Source organism: Cebidichthys violaceus, unplaced genomic scaffold (genome assembly GCF_023349555.1).
Source record: "Cebidichthys violaceus isolate CVI_PGR_0920_01 unplaced genomic scaffold, fCebVio1.0.p SCAF_13, whole genome shotgun sequence".
Taxonomy (NCBI): domain Eukaryota; kingdom Metazoa; phylum Chordata; class Actinopteri; order Perciformes; family Stichaeidae; genus Cebidichthys; species Cebidichthys violaceus.
Window position 1 is genome coordinate 10,618,666 of NW_027176296.1, and position 13,433 is coordinate 10,632,098.

A 13,433-nucleotide genomic window follows, 5' to 3' on the forward strand; every position below is an offset into this window, starting at 1 on the left:
TGAGAGGAAACAACAGTAACTGCTCTCGAGGCCACCAAGCTTTCAGAATGTTTTGTTCTGCTGTCAAGTACGCACATACTATATACGCACACATGCACGCACACACACACAGTCCAAGATGCCGACACAAAGTCCTGTAACCATCCGTGCACACACCCAAAAACCATCTCATTGTCACCTCAGCAATGTTCCAAAACAAAGCAGCTCATTGTGACTTCAAAGTCGCGCCGCTGCCTTTGTAGAGGAATGTTTTTTTTTTCATGGAGTCAAATTAAGTAGCAGACAGCTAAGAATGTCAAAGGTTCAAATACTCACTTTCTACTCAGTGTAGCCTGTAAATCAACTCCTGTGTATCCTACTAGTTCAGACATGTTGTATAGTAACATTCTCCTCCTGCGTAGTCAGTTTGAGTTCAGTCTCCCACGTGAATCAATAATATTGCATTTACTTATTTGTTGTGTTGATTTTTATGTTTAAAATACGGTCTGTAAAAAAAGCGTCATGGAAGACAAATTCCCTAAAGGGCAAAACAAGTCTAAATAGGTTTAATACAAAAATGTCTTGTTTATAACATCAACGCACCCCTGAAGAGGAAGGAAAAAACAGTGGAAGGTCGGCTCATGTAATAGTAAATGATGATTGGGTTGCTAAAACAAAACTGGACTGTAAAAAAGTAAGGAAAGCAATGTGGGTGGAAAATGAAAAGAGGAAAAGAAGAGTGAGTTGTCCTCTGCATTCTTTGAAGTTTACCAGAGCATTTTCAAGTTTTAGTTTGGGAGGACTCCTGTTTCTATTTTTCATCCAGGATGGGGGGTTTTATTTTTCACTTTCTGATGTCATGGGCCTTGCCCTCGTAGCCACAGACAGCACAGACCGGATTGCTGCCTTTCAGACTGGGCTAATCTAATACTTTCAATACTGAGGCTGGATACACACACACACATCCATCTATATACATTTAGTTTGACCTCCATTTTTCATTGCACATGTTATTCTCCTGGTTTTGGTTTGTTTTTTGTCCTGGTCTTACTTTGTATAATTACATGAGTTGTTTATGTGTTCATGTACTTGTCTGCACTTGTTTTGTACTCACTTTTGTACACAATAAAAAAAAAAGAATCATGGAAAAGCACCACTTTAAATCTGAGATGTTCTCATAAGTTTCTTTGAAAAAAAGTAATTCAGCATGAAAAAGAATCATGAGGTTGCTGGAGGAAAAACCCTTTGATTTGAATTAAATAACCAGGAAAAGCAGCTAAAATGTGCGATGACCGCACCAACAATCTCAACCAGGCAACATGGCAGCCACAGTATGGGCACATATGGGGAATAGAATTTTGACTTAATAATTCACATATTTACCTGTTCCATGCAGGCACAAGCAATATGTTACTATGAAGCCTCTTTCTGTGCTGCCTATGAATAAATATGTGAATTATTGAGCACAACATCTGCCTCAAAATATGCCCCTGTTGTGGGTGTCAAGCTGAATATGTGCAGCAGTCCTCCAAAACAAGCTCCACTATCTACATTCAGAGGAGACAAATCAAATACATGGTCACATCTGTGTTGCGCTCTCACCAAGCCAAGGCTTCAACTTAAGCCCAAGAGATTTCTGCAGCTGTCGGTCTCTGTGGTCTGGCTGTGTTTCTCTGGAACTACTTGTAGTGATGAATGGTTCGAAATCTGCATCATCATGGTGTTGTGTACATACACAAATGGTTGAAAGTGACCACACATACACAAGCTATTGTTCGTGCATTTGTACATTCATACATCTCCTCTACTTCAAAAACACATAATTTTACGTTCTATTTTTATTATGTAATTTTTACTTTTGCCCTGCATGTTCTCCCCGTGGCAGTGTGGGTTTTGTCTAGGTTCTCCAGCTTCCGCCCACAGTCCAAAGACATGCAGCTGAAGTTATTGATGACTCTAAACTGCCCGTAGGTGTGAATGTGAGCTTGAATGGTTTTGTCTGTCTCCATGTGTGCTGCGATGGTCTTGCGACCTGTCCAGGGGAACCCTGCCTTCACCCAATGTCAGCTGGAATTGGCTCCTCTAAGTGTTGTTATATTCATTTATCTTAGAAAATGGATAGTTATCCCCTGGAACATGACTTATTTACACAAGCCTAGTTACGGAAGCTAGAGAAACATCAGGTAGCCCAGTATTGACATCAGGACTTAAGCTCTCTAGGCTCTTGATGTTGGATACATTATAGGCAACTGCCAAAGAATCTCGCCTGCAAATATTATATGTCAAGGGCTTTCATTGTGAAAGGTAAAAGAAGAAGAGGATCTGGTCTGCGCTGCCTTTGTCAAGGTTGAAAGGAGTAAAGTAGTTCAGACTACTGACTCTGTGTGGTTATTTCACATGTGCAGGCTAAACTCAACCAGTTCAGGACAATGTGATGGTTGATGCCCCCGTTCTATTACTAAATATTCATGGTGCAAAAGCTCAGAAAAATGTATTGTTTTTGAAAAAAAAATGTAAATCATTTTTTAAAGTAATGTTCACATTCTGTGTGAAAATATTTCTGACAAAAACAACAGTTCAAAAAACATTTTAACAAAAAAGACCGGCCCAGTGTATAAAGATCCAACCAGATGGTCTTCAACCAGACATAGCATGAAGAAATTTCTTAAATTCTTCAAAAATTCACATTTTTATAATAATGTCCATGACTGTGAACACTCTTGCTCATATTGATGAACCCTCGGCTTTACGGAGCTTTATAACAAGTTTCACCTTAATGTTTAACTGTCAAGAGCCAGAACTTTGCCGCTGTGTTTCCCTCTCACCGCTATGCACCAAACAACATACAGACAATAATAGTCTGTAAAGAGCCACGTATTTCCCTCAGGAGTTGGTAGAGATCAAACACAGAGCTAAAAGAGAGTGAATATTGACTGTACATTCACCAGGTGGCAAGAAACACAACTTAAAATGAAAGATAATGTTGATCTGTAACTGCTCGATGTGTAAATAGACAACTGTTTGCCAACAAGTTCACAGTATCAACTTAAATGTTAAATGTTTTTACTGCTTGTTTCTGCTGCAAACAAATCAGTAACTGCATGTTTAAATGACTACTTATTGGGAGTATGTCCACACTACAAGCTAGGAAATAAACATTGAGGAAAACAGTGCTTACAGTTAGTAGCTATTGGATTAGCAAGATTTTAAGAATATGGAAGAGTATTGCTAAATACAAACACACAGCATCCAGCTGCTGATTCTCCTCAATCAGCTCAGTACAGCACCATTAGTCGTGGATATGTGGTGCTAAGCAGCAGGCCAAATGAAGCCCTCTGTTCTGTACTTCACAGGGCCAGGATGAAGGGTTTTGGAGAGCTGAAGCCTTAAAACAAAGAGAGCGATAGAGCCAGGATCAAAGACACCAGAGTTCCATTCACATTTTACTTCGAGCCCTTTGTACTGCTTATCTACCCTTCACTTCCTCTTTCACTCTGTGCCTTGATCCCAGGTATGCTCTTGGTTTCTTTCCTATCTCTTTTGGGGGTTTTAATTATCACAATTTGACAAAAACACTATCATGAATTTTTACCAACGCTCGCATTGTTTTAATTTTGTGTGTGTGTGTGTGTGTGTGTGTATGTCATCACAGCAAAATGCAGATCCAGAGACACCTACTGTTGCAGGAACTACCCCAGAGGCAATTTAGAATACTTTGCCACATGTTTTTATGTATGTCTATCAACCAGGCAAGATGCAGTCAACAAACTTAACACATGCATATCTGATATCAAAATAAAGGTTGCCTTTGATGATTGTTGTGGTCCGAGCAAGGGCACCGGAAGTAAGGGGGTAGGAAGTGGGGAAGGGGCCATTACTGCCCTCACTGGAATCCCACTTTACACCACTGGCCCGACTTAGCCTCCGGTGTGATCCCATAGCAAAATGGTCTGCAGTTATAAAAGCAATGATTTGATGATCAAATGGTCATTTCTAAAAAAACCTTCACCATCACAAGACATTATATTATGCTGTGCAAAGTGCACTGGTTTGCACTAAAAAGCTAAAGAGTTTATACTAATAAAAAGGCAGGGGAAGAATAAGAGTGCACATGTTCCAGCCTGAGTTGGACATCACATTAATGATCTTTCAAGATTTCTATCAGTCCAGGATTGTGGAAGAAAGTTTGCATGTTCTCTCTGGGTACATACCAAGTCTCTTATTTGTTATTTCCTCGCTCCTCGATCCTCACTTGCCAACCCGACGGCTGTCCTGATTCTGTTATTTCTGCTCTGAGGATCGAGGATACATGGCATGTCAAGGAAGAGATGTCTAGTAACGACCGACACGCCTCCTCATTGTTTATCAGCTATTTGATTGGACGCTGCATTCGTACTGATCTGATATATCTCAATATCACCGTAGTTTCATACCAGAGTAAAGACAGATCACAGATTAAAGCCAAGAGTATCACTCACACGTTTTATATTTCAATTGTTTTCGGATTCACTTGGTTAAAAATATATGATAATTGAAGGTCTGAACAACAAAAGTAACACAAACAACGTTCTGTATTCATTAGAAAGACTTCTTTTCTTGATCTGTTATTTTAATTAAATTAAATTAAATATATATTGTAAATCACAAAATCACAAATTTGCCTCAGAGGGCTTTACAATCTGTACACATACGACATCCTGTCCCAGGACCCTCACATCGGGACAGGAAAAATCCCCTTTAACGGGGAGAAAAGAGGACGAAACCGTAGAGAGAGCAACAGAGGAGGGATCCTCTATCAGGATGGACAGAAGTGTGATAGATGTCATGTGTACAGAATGAACAACATAACAGAGTTACATCACATTCAATGCATAATGACAGAAATTATTCATATAATGAGAGTAGTAAGAAAATTGTAGGAGCAATTAGTTATGTCTGTGTATTAAATCTGTTTATATTGGGAGCCTACCTCAGATTGACCACGGGTGGCAGTGTGGATTAGTGTGGCAGGTAATTGGTGCAACAGACAGCTAATAATGCATGGGTGACGGGGAAATCACACGGTCGAGGTAGAGGGATGAAAGGGTCAAGGTAGAGGGATGAAGGGATGTGGGGTAGGAGACGAGGTAGAGGGATGAAGGGGTAAAGGGATGTGGGGTTGAGGGATGAAGGGGTCGAGGTAGAGGGGTGAAAAAGATGTACGGTAGGGGTCGAGGTAGAGGGTTGTAGGGTAGGGGTAGGGGGATGGAGAGATGAAAGGGTGTAGGGAAGAAGAAGGGAGGAGGGTAGAGAGGGTTGTAGAAAGAAGGTTTCTACGACTATGGTGGACCATTGGTCTCCGGTGGCTGGCGGGAATGAAGGAATGGAGACTGTAGAGTGGGGGCCGTCTCTTTGAATGCTCTGGTGGTGCAGAGTCCCCAAAGATATGCCGGTGGGCATTTCTAATGTCGTTCGGATTGGAGTGGATGTAGGAGAGGTATGAGGGGAAAGACCAATGACCGAGAATCTTAATGATATTCCTATAATTCCTTGGCTTGAAGCGGTGGAGGCGGCGCCGATGCAAAATGAATGGCTCGAGTAAAACTTGGGGGGTATTCTGGATCTGGCCAGTATATGGCGGAAGTGGTGGTGAAATCATGACCGCGTGGCCCCTTTGCCCATCTCTGTGATAAACAGGGGATCTTGCGGAGAAGTTTGGCTGGCTGATCTTGAGGTTAAGTAGTCGCGGATAGGTTCATACGGACTTAGGAACGAGTCTAGTCAGAAGAGGTAGATGGGTTGAGGCGTGAAATGTGGGAGGCTCGGATGATGAACTGTTGCCGGGCTGAAACCAAGGTTAGTCTCCGCATGAACAGCATTATGTCTAGACAGTGTGACCGTCCTTTATTAATGATGTCTATGACGGCGCTGTTGTCTGAGTACACGGCAATGGTCTTTTTGGACCATTCATGCCCCCAGAGAATGGCTGCTACGACTATGGGATACATTTCAGAGATTGTGGAAGAAGGGGTGAGGGATGAGAACCACTTGTTGCCATAGAGGCCGCCGAAACCGATGGAGGGTGCTGCGTCTGTGAAGAACTGGATGTCTTCCGGCTTGATGATTTGTTCGTTGTAGAAGAAGGAGATGCCGTTCCAGGAGGAGAAGAACTGGTACCACAGTTTTAGCTCTGTCTTACATGCTTGGTCGAGTGTGACCTGGTCGTGGAGGTTTTTAACGGAGGAGGCGACTGAAAGGAGGTGTGACAAGAAGAATTGGCCTTGGAGGATGATGTGGATGGCGTAGTTGAAGTGGCCTAATAGCAAAAGGAGTTGTTGTTTGGTGCATTTGGGGGCCCGGAGGAAATTAGAGACGAGTAATGAAATCCGGTTGATTTTTTCCGGTGGGTAGGGATGCTTGAAGTGAGACGCAGTCGAGGGTGATGCCGAGGAATTCCAGGGATGTACTGGGACCTGCGGTTTTATCTGCGGAGAGGGGAACACTGAGTTCCTGGAATGTGGAAGTCAGAGTGTGGAAGCTGAGTGCTGGGGAGAGGAAGGTGGATGATGTATGGGAGTTTATGGATGTTTGTCAGGATCCAGCAGAGTGCTTTTGCATAGGCTGTCAAAATTTGTTGGGCTGGTCTTGCACCCAAAAGGTCAGGTGCACAACAAAATAATAAGCACCCTTCCATAGGATGCCGAAAAAGGGCCAGTAGTAGGGGTGGATAGGGAGTATTTCGAAGGCACTGGTGATGTCTGCCTTAGACAACCAAGCTCCTGGACCTGCGCGGCGGATGAGGGATGCGGCGTGATCGATTGTGGTGTACTGCATGGAGTAATCCGGGCTGAGGATTAGGCTGTTAATGCTTGGGGTGGTGGAGCCGTGGGGGAAAGAGAGGTCTATAATGAGTCTCTTTTTTCCTGAATATTTCCTGGTAGCTATGCTGATTGGACTGATTCTGAATATGGGGAAAGGTGGGCTAATGAGTGGGCCTATCATGGGCCTATCAAGTCTTTGACTTCCTGAGCCAGGAGCTTGTCGACTGCATCAGGCTCGGAGATGGCTGATTGCGAGTTTTTACATGTGAAGATTCTGGCTTAACTCGCATGCCTGGGTGGAAGCCGTGTGTGAGACCTTGGATGAGGAATATAGTGAACTGGCGGTCTGGGTGGGTTTTTAGGGAGAAAGCTAGTGTGGATGTTAATTGGTGTATCGACGTCGATGACGCGTGACGCTGTGCTGGAAATATGGAAGTGCTCCGGAGGCTCGGTGATTGAGAGTGGTGTTGTGCTGGGCGTCCGTGAATAGTTTGAAGAGTTTAGCTTTTCTGTTGGACTTATGGAAGGGGATATTGTGCTGGGTGAGTGAGCGCTTCAGTCCAGACACTGTCCACCCGGAGATGCGGGATGTATCAGAGCATTGGCGTGGTGGATAAGCATCACGGTGGGTTTGGCCGTCGGGCGGGCGGTTGGATCTTGAGCGGGTGGAATAGCGCAGTTGGGGAGGGACGATGTCCCTCGGGAGTCTGGATCTCCCCCTGGGACTGTTGGGAGGCGAAGGGCCGACGGCTTCGGAATTCTCCTAGTATGGATGTTGGAAGGCGCGTGGGTCGTGGATTGTTGATCTCAGCCAAGGTTGCTGGTGGCAAGAGATGGTAGGGGAAGCAGGGACGTGCGGTCAGGGGAGGCAGGACAGGCTGGAGGGATTACATCTCCCAGCTGGCCTGGGAACGCCTCAGGATCCCCCAGAATGAGCTGGAACATGTTACCGGGGCGAGGGAAGTCTGCGTCAGCCTGCTTGGCCTGCTGCCACTGCGACCCAACCGCAGATGAGTGGAGGAAAATGGATGAATACGATATTATGTCTCCTCCTAGTTGGGCGTGCCCGGAAAACCTCCAGTGGGAGGCGCCCAGGAGGCATCCTGATTAGATGCCCGAACCACCTCAGCTGACTCCTTTCGACGCGAAGGAGTAGTGACTCAACTCCAAGTTCCCTCCCGATGTCCGAGCTCCTTACCATAGCTCTAAGGCTGAGCCCGGCCACCCTACGGAGGAAACTAATTTTGGCCGCTTGTATCCGCAACCTTGTTCTTTCGGTTACGACCCAGAGACCTATGCCTTCCTGGACCCTGGAAGTACAGCAACTTTCTGTACCTACTGCCTTATGAAGAAACTGAATCTACAGGGTACAAAGACCAACGTTCTGTTATGCACTATGGGCCCAGAAAAGGTCGTGGAAAGTCAAATACTTACAGGACTGGAGTTGTCCAAATTGGATGTTAACCAATTCTTTGAGCTCACAGGAAACGATTCTTGTCACCATTCACCTTGCTACCAAAAGTGCTGCTGGACCTGGAAAAGGTGGCGGAACTTAAAGTGGACCGCTGCATCAATCCAAAGGACTTCAGAGGACCCATACATGAACAGCTGCACCACTTTGCAGATGCCAGTGACCATGGCACAGTGTCCTTCTTTAGGTTGGAGAACCAGTATAAGAAAGTACATTCATGTTGGGCAAAGCCAGAGTCGCACCATTAAAACAGACAACAATTCCTTGCCTTAAACTTACCGCTGTTGTGTTGGCTGTTAAAGTTGACAAAATGCTGAGGAAGGAACTACCACTTGATTTGGAGAAGTCTTGCTTCTGAACCGACAGTCAGACCGTGCTGAAGTATATCGGTAACGTGACCAAACGATTTTACACCTTCGTGGCAAATAGAGTGGCTTCTAATAGGGAAGCAACAAATGTTGTTCAGTGGAAGTACATCAGTTCAAAGAACAATCCTGCTGATGAAGCCTCCAGAGGTCTGACAGCGGATAACTTCCTAGCATGTAGGAGGTGGATTTCGGGCCCAGACTTTCTTCGAAAGCCAGAGTTGAATTGGCCAAGACCCTTAAATCCACAGCCCATTTCCTCAGAAGATCCAGAGGACAAAGGGACCTATTGGCGAACGTCATCATCTGTAAAGGTCATGACCTAACATTGGGACATGTGATTGTAACCCCTGACGCAGAAGAAGAAAATAAATGAGACTTTTGTTTTTCATGACTCCTTTTGGATTAATGTAATTGTGCATACCTTCACAATTAGGGGCCGGTGTGTAGGAACCATTAGTTATGTCTGTGTATTATATCTGTTTATATTGGGAGCCTACCTCAGGTTGACCACGGGTGACAGTGTGGATTAGTGTGGCAGGTAATTGGTATATGAGGCACAGGTGCAACAAACAGCTAATGATGCATGGGTGACCAGGAGGTTGCACGTTTTTTATCGCACGCAAGACACACCAGAGGGAGACCAGGAATATTAGTTACATCAAATCGTATCATCATCTGTAAATTGAAAACCTAATTAAACGGGAACCTCACCCAAAAGTGAAGGAGCCTGGAATCTCTTTATTGAAGCGAGTAAAGAACACGATCTTCTCCCGCACCCAGCCGAGTGGCTAGTTGCTGGAATTAGTCACTATAAAAATAATGATGGAAAAATTATGACTACTAAAAATAACACAAGAAGCGGATATAGTAAAATAACAATGATAACAAAAGCAGTAGTGGTATCGACAATAGCAATGCGACTACTAATAATAATGATAGTAGCAGTGGGTGTCAGCAGGGCCACGGAAGGAGGCAAAACCAGGGTCCAGATATAACCACGATCGATTGAAACCTGCAAGGTGAGAAAGCACAAAGACTCCGGGGAAGAAGCTAAGTCAGTAATGTGCTTAAAGCACTTTTTACATCATTTATCATCTTTTCTATTCAGTCAGGCAAGGCTGATCATTCCCGATTGTCAGGTTTGATGAGTTACCTAATTCCAATTTTCCCCAAAACATCTAGCCTAATAAATACTTTCCAGTGTTCAAAAGACACATAATCATATTCTGGGTTGTTAAATAATACTTTTACAATCAGAATAGCAATAAAAAACGCAAATGATGAATATATAATAAAAATGTATTCTGCCAGTAGAAATCAATCCTGTAGCATCTCAGCAGGATTCAGAACACAGTATAAATACTAGTGCTGGGCAGCAATTACAATTTTATGCGCAATAATGAATTAAAAAGTAGTGTATTGTGCACTTTTATTTTAAAAGTACTGCTATATGAAGAAAAGCGCAATAACATTTAGTTTGCAAACACTTTTTAACAGCAGTATTCCCTTTACACAGTAGCAGTTAAAATACAGTTATGATTCTGATAATAGATATTCAGCCGGTGTTCACAACTATATTTTCATGTGTGTAATAGATGCAATTTGAAATATACACCTTGAAAACTGCAAACCTATCTACGTCATGTTTTTTTCTTTTTCTTTAATGTTTGTTAAATTCTCAGTAGCAATAACTAAATTATATGCTTATTATACATATTCCAAATGTTTTGCTAAATGCTTTAAAAACTTTAAAAAAATTATTTAAATGAATCATTTCTTTTTTTGCTTTTTTGGTATTTTGGTCAGACACGTATGCAATGCTGATTACCGTGTAATATGTGTGGCATTTGTTATAAATGTACGTTGGTACATAGAGGGTGATCTGAAGCTGTGCGGGGAGGGACTTAGGACCCAGGGGAATGTAGGTGAAGCATGGGAACCTGGAGGGAGTCTGTACCGTGGCAGTAACGTGCATGTGGAAGTTATGCTAATAAAGAGTTGCAGTTAAGAGCAGTTTGTTCAAACATGCTCATATGTTCATTTAAAAACACGACAGGCTACATACAGAAAACATCTCTACCAATAACTGTGTCTTTATAAGTATTAATAAAGTTCATATGTGTGCAGACACACAAACTCCATGAAAAGTCTCTCCAGCTGTTAAAGCCGACTGACAAATGATCCAGCTGTGATCAGAAACAGACAATACTTAATTTGGCGCTTCAGAAGAAAGGACGTGTCCTCCTCCTCTCCCAACCAATTCACTAATCAGGGCCAGATTAGATAGATTGGTAGATTTTCCCCTAATCCTAAACCTAAACCTAATATTAACCTGCACCTTAAAACCAAGTTTTAAAACAGGACTTTGAAGGTCCTCACTTTCCAAAAATGTCCTCACTCTGAAGATCTAAATCTCAAACTGGTCCCCACAAAGTTAGCTGTACAAGTTCACATACACAACCCTCAGTCAATGGTTGCAATTCTGATAAAAATCAACGGTGAAGTGCCTCTTGAGCATGACGGACAGTGACAATGGCTTTGTACCAAAGACAGTATTTATGAAGGCAAATCACTGTCAAAATCCGAGCGCGCAAATGAGATTCACGCGCGTGCACAAATCAAACAGCTGCGTGCGTATTTTACTCTGCTCGCTCGGGAAAGTGGGTCCGCCCACTTACTGTCAAAAACTGTGAGCGAGCAGCTAAAAGGCTCACGAGGGAGCAGGTTAAAGTTTCCCGAGCGAGCAGAGTAAAGTTTTGCTCGCGCAAGAGGGAATTTCGCTCGCGGAGTGATGTAAAAGCGCTCGTCAAAGTAAAGTACGCGCACGGCTGTTAGATTTGTGCGTGCGTGGATCTCATTTGCGCTCTCAGGTTTTGATTCCACTCATCACTCAGGACTGTCCACCTTCAAACCAGATGCCCTTGGTAGAAATGCTCAGAAAAAGTCCACTGGGTTAGGCATGTTTATTCCTACTTAAGGCCCTATGTAACCCATCCTGTATTCAACTGTACTAGACTGGCTCTGTCGTTTAGCTGACTCAGATCTCTGTGCTTCATTTCTCTACAACATAATTGTTATATTTTACATAGGTGAACCAGAATGGAAGCCAAAACCCCGGTATTGTTGGGTTTTTGTTCTTTCTGTTACAGTCCTCTTATAGTCACAGCCAGCATTGCATCCTTGCATACAGGTAACAATATGTGTCATGGAAATTGTTTGTATTAAAAAATACTTCTTGTAGAACCAAGAATATAATTGTAGTTTCCTCAAACTACAATCATTGTTATTTTTTCTTCAATATTTTCATATCAAGTCCCTTCTAAAGAATAGTTTTCCAACTCAGGCTGGTCCCATCCAACATTTGTAACAATACCTATGAAAAATAATGCGCTGTTATACCACACTAGATATACCACAAAAAATGGTATATGTATGTTATCCACGAAACAAGGACATAAAGACCGCTCCAACAAACAAGCTATCTTTCAGCCAGCAGGTTGTTCCTCATGTGAAACGAAAAGTCAATGTTGATGTTTTTGTCACCTAACTTGCATACTTCAGTAACAGCACTTCCGTGGTTATTTTAACACAAGGAACTTTATTTTTAAAAGACTGAATGCATGTAACAAGCAGACACTGACAAGTGTTGCAGGTTTCTGTAGAAAAACGCCATAAAATGATGAGTAACCTTCCGTAACATACCAACCGTTGTAAGGATATCTTGTCCAACTAAAACCCCCCCCAAAAAACAGACAGATACACACATACACACACACGACTGAGCACATGATCCTTTCCAGGCTCACACCTTGTGACAATGATGGCTTTTTGCATAAGGGGTAGTTTCTCTGTTTAAGCAGAGCCAAGATCAGGTAAAAACAATGGCTTTCAATAATTTATAGAAAGATTAGGTTTCCTCTCTTATACCAAGTATGAAGATTCTGTAAAATGTTGTTAGGACTGTCGTTTAGCTAACCTAAACCTAGTCCTATCTGTGACCAATATTTCAGAAAAAAACACCCAGCGTCTTTCTTCTGCATTCCGCATTTTTTGTGTTGCTGCTTGATTTGGCCGTGTCCTTCTATTCTGAGCTCTATATTTCGGACAGACACTGTCATGAAAAAGACTGAAATGCCCATTTAAGAGCAGATCGGCCGGATGGACACTGAATGTTGCTGTTGTTGAAAGTGTTGTGCTTTTATTACCGTACGCCTTGTGATGCCTTGCACTAACGTTACGTCTGTCAGATTGAATGGTCACAAGCTCATCTATACAAAGCATGACATCCTCCGTATGGTGCTCATGGTGAAAAAAATATGTAAAACAAATGTATAGTAGCCCAAACAGATAACCACAAGCCCAGGAGCGATGCTAGTCTATCATACAACGGTGGTGATATGTTGTCAAGATAGTGTTATATATATAGAAACCAGTGGTGGGCTGTGTATTTTACACCTGGGCCTTCAGTGCTGTCCTACAGTTGAACCACCTCCCAACAACGTCATTATGATGCCAGCATGACGGGATGCTTCATCATTAACGGACAATGCATATAGTCAAACGTAATGTAATTAACACAATGACAAGAACAAACTCACAAGAACCAATCACATATATGACAACACAGCAGGTAGAATAATATAAAACCCAAATAACACGATTCAACAGGCCTCTGCACATTCCAGTAAAACTGCGGCGCTAAAACACGCATTCACACACTTAAGGGCACAAGCCATTCAAATATTATTCACATCAGAGGGAACTATATTAACCATATCATAAAAACAACACAATAGACACATTAACACAGTAGCA

At 42.8% G+C, this 13,433-nt stretch overlaps 1 protein-coding gene across 1 annotated transcript in view; it reads right to left on the bottom strand.

Annotated features, from left to right (window-relative positions):
* Nucleotides 1–13,433, bottom strand: part of LOC137870602 (inactive N-acetylated-alpha-linked acidic dipeptidase-like protein 2) — a 344,795-nt gene that overhangs the window by 153,055 nt on the left and 178,307 nt on the right. The window lies entirely within an intron of this gene.